The 13,945-nt window shown below is 28.7% G+C and overlaps 1 protein-coding gene across 1 annotated transcript in view; it reads left to right on the top strand.

The window, feature by feature from the left end:
* The window catches only part of LOC147066095 (trissin receptor-like), a 345,308-nt gene that overhangs the window by 245,705 nt on the left and 85,658 nt on the right, over window positions 1–13,945 (top strand). The window lies entirely within an intron of this gene.

Below are 13,945 nucleotides of genomic sequence, written 5' to 3'. Positions count from 1 at the left end.
ATGCCTTTACTTTGGCAAAGTTGAAGCAAACAAAATAGTGATACAAACATAAAATTACTAAGCCTAGCACGACTTACCGAAACATTACTTTATAATAATATTATTATCATGAATAATGGTTTCATAAATATGTTTTCACACTGACACCCACACTAATATAGTTTTTTTTTAAATAATTGGTTTTTGGGATTCGACGACTTTGGGATGCAAGGTGTGTGTTATGTTGATGATGATGTAATATGAAGACTTGCAGTGTGGATTGAGATTGAGTTTATTTACTGGTTTATACAAGACGTACATAATTCAAGATAAAAGCAAAGTGAGATATTCAGTCCGAGGCGTGGCGATACTCAATGGCATCTCCATTCAATCAAGATGGACTATTTATTGAAACCCTCTCACTAGAATAATGCTAACACTGAATATCCAATGAATTTCGATGAACCACATTATTGGGTATTGGCTGACCGCGTGAGAAAAGCATATTAAAAATACTTAATAAATATTAATTGAGATCTTTTTTATAAGTAAGTACTAACTGGATGCGTGTGAAATTATATGTTAAATCCATGTAATAAACAATATTATAATTACTGTTGAAATTGACCAGTGAAAACTTGAAGACCTGTGAAAATGTACATTGAAATAATTTTATAATAATATATTTTATATCGCCTTCTATGTCGTGGAATTATATGCTGACAAAGCTTGGTTTTTACAGAACTCGTTGGTTGCCTCAAGCTCTACAATTCGATGTGGATATTGACCGCCTCACGAACATTTTTTTGTCAACACAACGTCTTGTTTCACCAATTAGCCCCATACTGTGGGTCCAAATAAACACTGAAAAAATCATCATGTAATTTATTGCCAGACTCGGGATTCTAACCCGGGATTCACGATATTATAAGCTGACATTTTACCGCACGGCCATCTTAAGCTAACATAATATATTAAAGGTAATTATTTAAAAAATAAAGTAGTATGCTGATATTTCATATTTTTTAATAAAAAAAACAATTTAATTAAGAATAATAATAATTATCTATCCCAATTAGAGTAACTGGAATATTATTTATACTGTCACGCTTTTACATTTCTCTCACGCAGTGACCAATATAATTTAACGCAGTCACACGTGGTATTTATTATGAACTTTGTGAATACGATGTAAAAATTTTATAAATGCATTGCGTTCTGATAATGCCATCAATAAGGTAATAATACAAACATATAATATTAGGATGGTGTCATGAATTTATAGTTAAATTACGTATTTACCTGATTTATGTAAAAGTGACAAACGTCAAAGATGTGCAAGTATGTAATGTTATATGCGTATAAAGATATGGACATCATGTCCGATTTAAATAATACCTCACTTCTCACAGTGTATAGATTACTAATTTAATCATTTACCTTATTCACAAGAATTAATACCTAATTTATTTAACCAGTGACAATTTCCATAATAATAAATGCTATTTTAAGTCCATAATAAGTGCTATTCCAATTATTGAGTCGTTCTTTGCAACCCAGGTTTTGCCTTTTGGCACTATGTGCACTCACTAAGAGGTAAATAGCCACTGACAACGAATATAGTTAATTAATACAATAAAGTGGGTAAAAACTTTATCACATACCTATTAAGTCAAGGATCACAATAAAAAATATAACAAACAAATTATGAATAGTTGAAGTGTTTGTAAAAAAACTCGTCGACGCTGATAATACAATCAATAAGCGTATACATCGTTAAACCCCTAATAATAAATCATTAGATAATAATCAATTACACTACATTCTATTATTACATTCAAGAGGTGTAAAATCGTAAATACTGGGAAAAACAATAGCAATTTACACAAAAAAACGACTCAAATGGAATAGTACAAAACTTAAATATATTAGAATTTAAATTCAAATTTCATCAAGTACCCTCGGTCGATAGTATTAATACAATAAATGGTATATTAGTGACATAAAACTGTACAGAAGCTCGTTTCCTTTTGAATTAATTTTTAATACATTACAATCGAACAATACCATTGCTACGAATTCAAACAACATAATATTATTTTACTTCTGCTTACAAATAATTTTCATTTTCATTTAATCATTCTTATAATTCACATTTTTCATCAATTACAATTCCTATGATATCCTCACTAAACTATATACTGACTACTGAATACTGATGTCAAGTCATCGAAGTATTTCATTATATTAAAATTAAAGAAACGTTATGATATAATTATTATGAAGTTGGTGCATAAACAAAATGTAATTGTACAAAAACTGTATTTCTTGTAGTTATTCTGTAATGAAAAACAATAAACGTAAAACTAAAAAGAGTCATAATTATTAATTTTGAATAAAATCTATTCCGTATATTTTTCACTTTTCGCGAATTTTCTTAATTAGAGTTGATCAATTTTTAACTTGAGACATTTAAACTTACGTAATAAAGTAACTCAACAGTTTTATTTCATTGCTTCAAATACGCCAGCGAAAGTAAAAATATCACCATTTGCCCCACTAATGCAAAAACTGTTCTAAATGAGAAGATAAAACAGTGAAAAGTTTTTAGATCCAAGATAGCTACGTTTAATTATTTTACTTAAAAATTTGATCCTTCACTACGAAAATTAGCTTTTTACTATTTTAATTAGTAAAACGATAAAATATTTTTTTAATTCTCTTTTAAATTGTGCTGCTAAATTTTTTGATGAAATTGTATTATGTACTATGAGGTACCTATGTATATATTTTATTTTTTTTATTAAATACTTATAATTTAACAATATCTACAACATAATTATATATAGTGATAAGGTTGAGCTGCAGCATTTTCATATAAATGATATTAATAGTAGGTGCGAATTTGTAAAAATGTTTTCCAATCCCATAGATAATATAATATACGCTAGCGCAACAGCATCTGTCAATATCCATAAACTATCGCGCAGATTTCCTATCAGAAAAGGAGTCCGACAAGGTGATACAATCTCACCTAAACTATTTACAGTTACCCTTGAAACTTATTCAGACAACTTGACAACTTTGGCGATGACATATTAATTTTCTCGCAAGACTCAAAAGACCTTCAAAGCAGAATGCAGGAGCTCGCTGAAGCTAGCAACAAAGTAGGCTTGAAAATAAATGTAATAAAGACGAAAGTCATGGTCAACTACTTAGGTACTTAGCGGGCCAAAAAGAGATCCACATCAGCTCGAGCGTGTCTATAGATGGATGTATAGTTGATGAAATTATTCGCATAATACAGCTCGGTTGGAGTGCTTTTGGCCACCTGAATAATTTCTTCAAAAGTGACGTCCCATTGTGCCTAAAGCGCAAAGTGTTCAGCCAGTGTGTGCTTACTGTAATAACATATGTGTATGAAACATGGACCCTAAGTAAAAGAGAGATCCATAAACCTACAGTAGCACAGCGTGGTGTGGAGAAGTGCATGCTGGGCATAACGCGAAAGGACAAAAAGCGGAATGATTGGAAAAGAAAATAGACAGGTGTTTGCGATGTAATAGGGTTCGCTAGATTGAAATAGGTTGGACATATAGTTTGATGAAGGGATAATCGTTGGACAAATTTAGTTATCCAGTGGTACCCAAGAGGTACAAAATGTCCGCAAAGTAGACCTAGAGACCTGATTAAACCAAAAGAGTTTATGTTTAAAAATAAGTAGGTAAGTCATCTTATTAATAATAATATTGAGTATCTCTTAATATATTTTTAAATAGCATAAAAGTTTGATATCAAATAAGATTTAAGGTTTGCAATGAAAAAAATAACTATAAGTAAATTTCAGTATCAAGTGCGCCATATTTTTATTTGATACTAAATTTAAGTAGTTTGAAATGGGACGTCGCGTTATTCGAATGAAAGAAGTAAGATCAGAATATTGTCTCTGGGTTCAATTCGAAGATTTTCTTTTTTCAATATCCACGACTGATCACAAGACCGACATTTTCACACTCAAGTCACGTTCGTTGTTTTCTCTACCCTCAAGTATTTTCAGTATGTAATACAGGCAAATTTCCATAGTATGATGCGCATTCTTTCGTTGGATAGTTCGCCAAATTTTCCTACCAAGGAAAATGATTTTCTTTTTATGACATTGTTGTACCTGAAATGTCGAGTGGTGTTATACAGAAAAATACTTGTAGGATACTTTGTAACATTTTACCCAGAATAAATTGTATATAAGCGAACAAACCGTACCAATCGCTAATTTATTAAGTTTACGACATTAAATTGTTCTATAAAAAATGTAGCTTCCAACATTCTCTTAAAGATAAAGTTTTAACGATTTTTTTAAAAAGTTTCAAGGAAACTATAGACATGCTACACAATAAACTAAGAAACACATTATCATTGACAGGCATACATCATAGGCACTTATTTAAATTTCGACAATGAAGGTTTTAAAATAGCGTATATTATTATTATTATAAAACTATTCTTTTAATTTTTAATTAATATATCATTTTTTTCATTTTGATTCATAATTCATTGCATATGAATATACGATAGATGTAACAGTTGTAATTAGGGAGAATATCAATCAAAAGAAACACATCTTTAATTTTGGAACATTTATTATTCTATATTCTCGCACCATTTAGATTATTATATATATAAATTTATAGTATATATATATAAACTTTAACTACTATATCCAAAAATAAAACTAGAATTGAAGAATGAAACGAGTATTTTTTGATTGCACTAACACCTTCAAAAGTGTCATCAAAAAGCCAGACTTTTTATCGAGCTGACTTATAGAAATACTACGAGACATAGTAATATCTAACACTTCAGTAATATTATAGTCACTCTTTGACAACTTGTAACGTCATTAACAGTTTAGTAGAGTTGAACCATTAATGTATATAATTTCCTGTATTTTTTGTTATTAATAATTCTATAAACAAGCCTTATAAAATCAAGCATCCATATAAGTTATAGTTAATCATAAAAATAAGTCGTAATTCTAAAACTAGTATCTTATTCTATAACTTAAAGTAAGCATTTCAGTATATAAAACATTAGCCTACAATAATAAATATAAATGAATTGTAGATATTCAGCAAGCAGCCTTCTGTATGTTCTAACTAATCGTAATGTGTCAGCATAAATCCATAGATAAAATATTAAATAGTATCATTTTTTTTAATTATCTGCATTCAACAATTCGTCTTGCAGCATTAAAATCCCTATGTTAACGGTTAAAGTCGATAGATTCAAGCTATTTGTTGTCCTTAGTACCTATTAAGTTAATCATAAGATGTTATAAAAATAGAACATGTAGTATTGAGATTGTATTGTTTAGTTCATCATACAACAATTCCTTTAGAAGCGCGCTGTTTCTATATTATAAATATTATTATTTATTAGCCCAGCCGGTTGCAAAATATTGTGAGTTTTGACAAAGAAACATTTTGTTTCCAGGGCGAGACTATGTGTCTAACTATAATAGCCCTACTACATGCTCAGTACTCGCAAAAAATCCTATTTTGCTCGTTAGGATGGAAAAGGTACTTGCCACAGGGATCTCGGATTGTGAAAATCACTCGCGGCTGTATTTCAGATAGCCGCCGAATAATTATAATCGAATATTATCAATTGCAACACACCGTAATTTGTTACAATCTTGTTGTAAACAAATCTCGCCGTTTTCTATCCAACCCATTGTTGTTTTTACGACTCGAAGCTTTCAATTCTTATGACATCATCATCATCATCAATCTTCACATATTAATTAATATAATCGAATCAACGAAGTCACGTCAGGGCTGTTTTACTTCGGAGTATCACCACATAGAATCTATTATACTCTACCTTACCACAATCTCTATGTTTAAAATGTCAAAAATTATCTGTGAGAACAAATAATTATCTTTCAATATATTTATTATGGTTGATGGTAGTAATAGAACTAAGAAATTCGTTTTAAAGTATTGTTTGGGCCAATTATGGTCCTAATCCGATCCCTAACCTGATCCAATATTTCATACCTATGTATCATAATCATTATCGCCATCCAGACGCTGTAATACCAGATACATTAATAAATAAATGGCAGTTAGTTACACTACAAACTCCGTTAATTCAACACATGTAAAGTTTTAAAGGTGACTCATCTATCTAGTACTCTTTTGACCTTCATCGCGCCGTGATCTACTACAATATGTCCGAATGCACGTTAATAACACCGAATGACTCATCCATCACGTAACTGTTCGACTTTCGTTGCGCTAAATCTGATATGGTTTGTGGATAACTTGTCATCATCGTTCATCCCACAAGGGTAATCATGATTGTGGCAAACCACCAACAGTTTACTAGTACATGAATATGGATCCAGAACAGCGCGCCAGCCATATCAACATTAAAAGTTAGTGCCTGGATTGAATCTCTGTGTAACCGCTCTCCCCCAGCATCCAGTATGTACCTCAATTACAGTCCACTGAAAAGCGCGCCAAGTGTATATGCTGGCAGTAGTTGTTTCAAATCATTATTGGCATGAAAAAACACTGTTTGTTTCATTACCTACTCGAAATATAAAATACTTTTTATAGTCAGTATAATCTAATGTATTGATTTACCAAATTGCAAAAATTAAACAAACGGAGTCGTTAAATAAATATAGTTTGACTTCATGAAATAATTATTTGATATTTTAAATTTTAATCATACATTTTTCTACATATTCCTGGTGAAATGTTTCCGTCTCTTAATATTAGTATCACAATACGGAAGAATTGTTGCACGTAAAATTTAGACGTGAATTTTTCGTGAGGCACTTTTAAGACAATGATTCCTACAATACTACAACAAAGATATATCTTATCTTATGCGGTATGCTTTTTTATTACATACGTGAATTTTACAGATATTAAAAGATAATGTAAATAATATATTACAGTGAATATATTGTTATGCAGATATTGTTACACCTAACAGTCTTAATATATTTTATTTATGCAGACTTGTAATAAAAATTCAAAATAAAATGTATTAAATAACTACAGTTCAATAAATAAAAATGTCCACCAGTGTTTCCGACCATACTATAATAGTTATAGTACAACATAAGTAGGTATGTCTATTAGAAGTACCTACACTATATTGCATCATTTTTCTTTGTCTCATTCCACTTTCTGTTTTTTCTTCTCTTGGCAACCCTTCACACTATTATATATACAATAATATAAAATTGATACTATAGTAATTTTAAACTTGGTGATTAAATTATGGTGTTAAAACAAAAATTTAGAAATTTGTCATAAAGCTTGTTCAATCGAAAAGTAATATAATAAGAAAGTAGATGGAACCAAAAATAAACTTTTTCATATAAACAAATTTTTCTCCAAGCTTCATATTGAAACTTGTTTCGTTCCAAAATAGGATCAGAAAGAAATTGAAATATCTTAAATTTTATATAAAAATACTTTTTCACTTTCATTCTTTCAAAAAAATACCTACATAAGAATAGAGTTTTAATACAATTTATATTTTGTATTGATGAAACTATTTTTCTTCAACAAATTATACACAACTTTTTAGAATGGAGCATAAACACACAAAGTAATCCAGGCATTCCAAGAACTCCCCCAAGGCTTATCATTATTTTATATATTTATTTCATTATTACCGATATTTAACTCCACTACTACCCCTACACTACTGGTTAGGACTCCAATTTAATCCAACTATCTAGAGAGACAGACAGCTTTGCTAATGTATTTAAATATCCGTCGTTTATACTTATATAAAAATCAAAGAATAAACACCAGTCAATAGAAATTAGTTTTTTAAACCAAAAATTCCGTAATATTATTATTTCAGTAATTCACCAAAGCTTAAGCAGACTATAATATTTTAACATTTTGTATTTATTTAACATTTCTTAGTCATTAAATCAACGTGTAAATTGTAAGGATTTGTTCATTTCACCAAATTAAATATTAAAATCCTGGTTACTACCCAAAGCTTATAATGGTAACCGGGTAAATTAGGTTTATAATAATGTCTACTTATTTTATTTAAGTGTTTTAATTTAAATTATATATGATGTTGAAATAAAAGCAGTCGTATTTTATTTCTGTATAACTCTAATTGTACATTAAAATTATTATTAATATCTATGCTTAATAATGTAACTCTATAAGAATTAAATATTGCTTAATAGAATATACCTTTCAAAGTTATTTGAGAAAAAAATACTTTTTTTTTTTGAATAATTAAAGATTCATTTGACAAACTTTAACCGGTGGTAAAAGAATAATATTGTATTTCACCCAAAATTACTTAAAGAAATAATAAATATTATAAAATAATGTCTGTCTCAGGCGTTTATTTTATATACACATATATATAAAGTATTTTCAAAGACACCAAAATTTTGGTATTATAGCTTGAAATTTTCAATACCATTTTAATGAGCACATTCTCAATCAATTTTAACATAATTTAATTAACATCTTAACTGAGGTAAATTGTCTAACCTTAATCTTCTAAATGAAGGTCACATTCAGTTAATTATTAATGGTAATTATTCAAGATCACCCGTCGATATTTTTTTACAAGACGTGTCTAATTTACGGATTTTTTTTTTGATTTTCGGTAATCATCAGTTCTGGCATTGTACTAAAGTTTTAAAAAGTACTGGTTTTAAATAATTAAATTTCACTAACGTTAAAATTATTTAAAACATTATGAATTTTATAAAATCACTTTATCGAACGCTTTGGCGAATCAATGAATATTATATCACTAATCAGATTTCATTCTTATATCATACATACAATCACTATTTTAAAAGTTACAAGTAAGAGACAGTGCCAGATAACAAACAGTATAGTTAATTTATAATAGTATTTATATATTAAAATGTGCGATATTGTTTTTTTATTGAACAATAAAATTACGACTTAATAAACAAAAAAATAAAGTATGTCACATAACTATAAAATAAATATTAACAGAATTTTCAATACAAGCAAAGTAAAATGTATTTCACCTTTTACCATGTATGAATGCTCGTGACATATGATTCTGTTTTACAAAAAACATACACCTTAGTGATGTTATAAACTAAGAATTAAATTTTCATATGGTGCTGGTTAGTTTTTAAAATTCAAATAAACCCTACCTAATCAAACCATAATAGTTTAGATACTTTATGGGTGATCCGACAACAATTTTGCATACTTTTTTAGTCATACTTATTTGTTTTCATCGAATTAAAAATATATACTACGGATGGTGTTGGTAAGTTTTATAAATTTCATTAATCCCTGCATAAATTAACCTATAATCAATAAAAAATATTCTTCTATCTATAAAATATCAAAAATTATGTATTGTTTAATGGCATAGTTTTAGATATTTTTTTCGACCACATGTCCGATCCTAATAAGATCATAATAATGTGGGCCTCCACAAAATGGAGGGACATGCTCGTCGTAGGTCAAAATTTAGTTTTTTTTGTATTTTCAAACCATGATCCTGGACATTCCTTAAACGTTGTAGATAATCTATTTATATAATTTTAAAGCCTTATTATCCTTTATATTTATTTTAAACATTTGATGACTGCATAAAGTATTTTTAGTACATAAAATAGTATTCTTTTAAACCTCTCGCTCTAATGTTTTAGAATATAGTCATATTTCGGTTCATGAATGTGCAGTGGTGTTAAGATTTTTAACATTTATTATTTTTTAAACTCATTTATAAAACCATTAGTATAATTAATGACGACATAATTTTAGTAAAATATTTACGATAAAAAATTATATTGATAATCTCTGTGATCCCAAATTTTACAAGAATTAGGCATTTTATTATTCAAAAGATCGGCAAGATTAACACATTTGAAGATAATTGTACAGATACTAATTATAAGCTATGTCTTTGGCCATTCAAGTGTGATAAACATCCTACGAATATTGATTGCTTTATAATAATTATTGACCTAAGAATAAGGTAGTATTTTTTTGAAATACGCCATTTCTTTTGGCATTCCCCAGTGGTTAAGCTATAACATACGGCCGTAGCCATAAATTGACAAACTATAATTAAAGTAGGGAGTAAAATAATGTTAACGCGCTTATTTGAACATATAATAATGGTTTTATAAATACGTTTAATAATTAATAAATATAAAAAAATCTTAACACCACTGCACATTCATGTACCGAAATATAACTATATTCTAAAATATTAGAGCGAGAGGTTTAAAAGAATACTATTTTATGTAATAAAAATACTTTATGCAGTCATCAAATATTTAAAATAAATATAAAGGATAATTAGGCTTCAAAATTATATAAATAGATTATCTACAACGTTTAAGGAATGTCCAGGATCATGGTTTTAAAATACAAAAAAAACTCAATTTTGACCTACGACGAGCATGTACCCCCTTAACAGATTTAGTTTTTACGAGAAATGGATGTCGGGCACTTGCTTAATATATTAGATTCATAATCTGACTCATACACTGAACAAACATTATATACATCTGAACAAATACTATATATACACATTGTAGTCTTAGTCCAATGAAAACAAATACGATTGACTGACAAAGTTTAGTGTGCACTATTTATGTCGGATCCTAACAGCCTACCTCCACCATTCGCCACTGCGTTATAGTGATACAGAATTAAAAAAATAAAGATATTATATTAAAAAATAGCGTCGTATAAATACTTATCATATTAATAGAATGCAAGCTGCTTCATTATAAAATGTTGTTGTCATTCAAATTCCGGTTTCAATATCTTGGTTTGAAAATTGTACTTTGTTCTTTAAAAAATATTTTTCTTCTGTTGCTAAGTTGATTTTGTACAACTCGGCAAGCTTACTCCTTAGATCCTAAAATTTCTTTAACACAGTCATTAATACCTTACGTAGACTACCCTCTCATTCACTTGTTGGTCTGGCGGTCTACTTGTCTCTACATCCATAACACATGTCTGATATCAACAATACTTCTAGCAATAATATTATTATGTATCATCCATTGCGATTGTCATTGGGGAAAATCTCTAACGGCTTCTAGTACCTCATGGAGGAAAATTTATTGACTTTTCAATTTAGACCCGATGAATTCATTTTACCCTAAGTGGGCATCATCTTGAATGATTCTCAATGTATGCCGCTGACAGATATTATTGTAAAGAAATGGCTAAAAATGTTTTTATAGATCTGTATTTGTGTTTACTTTTTCTATGGAATCGTGTATAAATATCAGTAACTATATACTTATAATATTATATTCAAAAGCAAATTTTTTACTGACAATTTAAAAAAAAAATCTAAATTTTATCCTGATATATATTTATACAAAAATCTCATTAAAAACGTATGTGTTTTGAAAAAAAAAATTAGTACATTTATATATTCAAAATCCTAAACCATCATCAACATAATATATTATTACCTAAATATCGGGAAAATGTTTTAAGCAATTACTGAAAATATTTACACAAGTATCACAGGAACCCCCATCAACCTAAATGAACAAACATTTTTCAAATTGGTAAAATATACATACATATTTGCGAAACACTTTTCCAGCAAGTGTTTTAAAAATAACACACGGTGAATGATGGATGCGTTGAAAAATAAAAATAAATATGAGGTAAAATTCTACCGAAATATTTTCGTATCTATCAAGATCCTTTCACTGTTACTGTGTATTGAAAGTCTGTGTGTCAGCTATAAGAAATTTTATTGACAGTTTACATGAAACGATTACTTAAAGAAAAACGATTTATTTGCTACAGGAAAACTATTTCCTATCTGATTGCTTATATAAAAATCGTTTAGACTTTTAGTATCTTTATTTTAGAACAGGGGTGACGAGCTTGCGGCCTATTAGGGTCTGAAGTGTGGCCTTTTGACTGAATCCAAATTTTATAAAATAAACCCTTTTATTTTTATATTCGTGCACATGCAACACGGCATTGACAGTTTTGTAATATACTGAAGTCGAACGATGAGATATTCTGTGTGGATTTACCATATCATTATAAATTACGTTGGCTATCGCAGGGACAGGTATTAGCCAAAATGTTGTCTCTCCGAGAACAGATAGTTGAATTTGTGTTGCATTGTGTGTGAAACCATGTTTAATGAATTTTACTTGAATATTTCCTTGCAAGATAAAACTATGTTTATATATGATAATATATGGAAAAAAATCCAGGCATTTCGTAAAAAGCAATCTATTTTATAAACACTTCTTCTTCAAAAAGTAATTTCCGATGAACGTTTCCCCTAGTTAGCGAAGATCATTGATGAGCAAAATAATAATATTATATTCGAGTCATTTGAAGAATATGCAGCTGTTATTGACGTATTAATAATTGTAGAATACAATGAAAGATTTACCTATTTTGAGACTCATTAAATCCCATTTAGAGGAATAACTGAAACTGAGAACCTGTACGCTGTAAGCAAATATTCCAATGCTGTCAAGGAAAAGGCAGACACAGCCCAGTCATTAAAAGCAGTGAAATTAATAAATAGTTTTCATTAATTTTAAATATGTACTATATCCGCATATGTATACATTTTTAAGGATAAACCCGTAAATAAATAAATTATTAATAAAATGAATTGTTTTCCTTCGTTTAAAAAATAATGTTTAATCATCCCTCGGTTTACGCGATCGAGATAAAATAAAAAAAACTATTCTTAAAAAATTGTTTGAAACCCATCTACCGCGTAAATTGAGGGATGTATTTTTAGGTATGCTTCTTAAAAATCTAATAAGATTTAAGATGAATGAATGCGGTCTTCTAACAGGAAAAGGTTTGCCACCCCTGGTTTAGAATATTTATATTATATTACTACTAATAAAATGGAAATGGCATAAGTAACGCTTTTTGTGAACTATTGACATACCATATGCTTCCAATCAATGTTTTGATGTGTAGATACCAAATTTCATATCCCTACATCTCTAATAAAATACATACTTAAATGGGAAGATACTTAATATGTGTGTATATATTATAGAGTTGTATTACAGGAACATAGTATTCTTCTATTGTGAGATATATCTTAAAAAGTACTTTTTAGTTTAAATGACTGCTTTCATACTATTGCTTATCGTAGGATTTTGTATCTACAGATTGAAATACCAGTTTTTTTAAACAGTGATTTCAGTATTTATGGAAACTGAGATACCGGTTTAAAATTCCAAAACATTGGATCTTCTTGGTATTAAAAATACAAACATGTTTAACTAAAATTACAAAATCCATTAAAAATGAAATAATAGTAAAATAAAATCATCGAATTTCCGTATAAAATTGTTCGTGATACAACATTGAAAAACATTTACAGCACATATATGCAAATATTCTATAATGTTGTTATTCGGTGATCATACTTCCAACAAGCATTGAATCTGAGACAGTTTTTCCTGCTGCCGGACATATTTTCACGAAGATAATGCCAAAACTAGCAGACTCCACTAAGACGAACTAGCTTTGTATTTTAATTCAAATTATCAATAAAATCAAAATATTTATAAAAACCAAAAACTTTGCCAAATTTATACATATTTTAAATTAAGTGTTTAGATATTTTTGATATAAAATATATGTTTCAAAAATATTTATGTAGGTATATAGATTTATTGATAGATACTATTGTTTTTTTTTCTATATATTTTAACGAATAGTGGTATTGATACCGGTATTCAATAAGACATACCAAAATACCGGTAATATTTTCATTCAGTATTGGAAGCTCTATCTGCATCGTCTGCTACTCAGCATAGTTCCGTAGATCTACACTCGTACCCAATCACGAGCTTCTGCTACGCTTACCGTTGATCTTTTCCTGAATAACATTGCACATATTTTAATAAATATAAACATTTATAGATGTCTGCGTGATG

Source organism: Rhyacophila brunnea, unplaced genomic scaffold (genome assembly GCF_057557595.1).
Source record: "Rhyacophila brunnea isolate RB1 unplaced genomic scaffold, BYU_Rbru_1.0 scaffold_5, whole genome shotgun sequence".
NCBI lineage: Eukaryota > Metazoa > Arthropoda > Insecta > Trichoptera > Rhyacophilidae > Rhyacophila > Rhyacophila brunnea.
Note: the sequence above shows the minus strand (reverse complement) of the source record. Positions and strands in the feature narration are given on the sequence as shown.